Source organism: Schistocerca gregaria, chromosome X, assembly GCF_023897955.1.
Source record: "Schistocerca gregaria isolate iqSchGreg1 chromosome X, iqSchGreg1.2, whole genome shotgun sequence".
Lineage (NCBI taxonomy): Eukaryota > Metazoa > Arthropoda > Insecta > Orthoptera > Acrididae > Schistocerca > Schistocerca gregaria.
The window spans coordinates 856,502,735-856,503,388 of NC_064931.1; the positions used below are offsets into that span (position 1 = coordinate 856,502,735).

The 654-nt window shown below is 44.0% G+C and overlaps 1 non-coding gene across 1 annotated transcript; it reads right to left on the reverse strand.

Annotated features, from left to right (window-relative positions):
• Positions 1–75, reverse strand: Trnas-cga (transfer RNA serine (anticodon CGA)). Its single transcript has one exon. It is a non-coding gene; the product is annotated as a tRNA-Ser (tRNA).
• Positions 76–654: the final 579 nt, after the last annotated feature.

The following is a 654-nucleotide window of genomic DNA, read 5'->3' on the forward strand; positions in this document are numbered from 1 at the left end:
GTGCCCGACCGAGACTCGAACTCGGGACCTTTGCCTTTCGCGGGCAAGTGCTCTACCAACTGAGCTACCGAAGCACGACTCACGTCCGGTACTCACAGCTTTACTTCTGCCAGTATCCGTCTCCTACCTTCCAAACTTTACAGAAGCTCTTGTGCGAACCTTGTAGAACTAGCACTCCTGAAAGAAAGGATACTGCGGAGACATGGCTTAGCCACAGCCTGGGGGATGTTTCCAGAATGAGAAAGCTTTTGACAATGTTGAGTGGAATACTCTCTTTCGAATTCTGAAGGTGGCAGGGGTAAAATACAGGGAGCGAAACGCTATTTACAATTTGTACAGAAAGCAGATGGCAGTTATAAGAGTCGAGGGACATGAAAGGGAAGCAGTGGTTGAGAAGCGAGTGAGACAGGGTTGTAGCTTCTCCCCGATGTTATTTAATCTGTATACTGAGCAAGCAGTAAAGGAAACAAAAGAAAAATTTGGAGTAGGTATTAAAATCCATGGAGAAGAAATAAAAACTTTGAGGTTCGCCGATTACATTGTAATTCTGTCACAGACAGCAAAGGACTTGGAAGAGCAGTAGAACGGAATGGATAGTGTCTTGAAAGGAAGATATAAAATGAACATCAACAAAAGCAAAACAAGTATAATGGA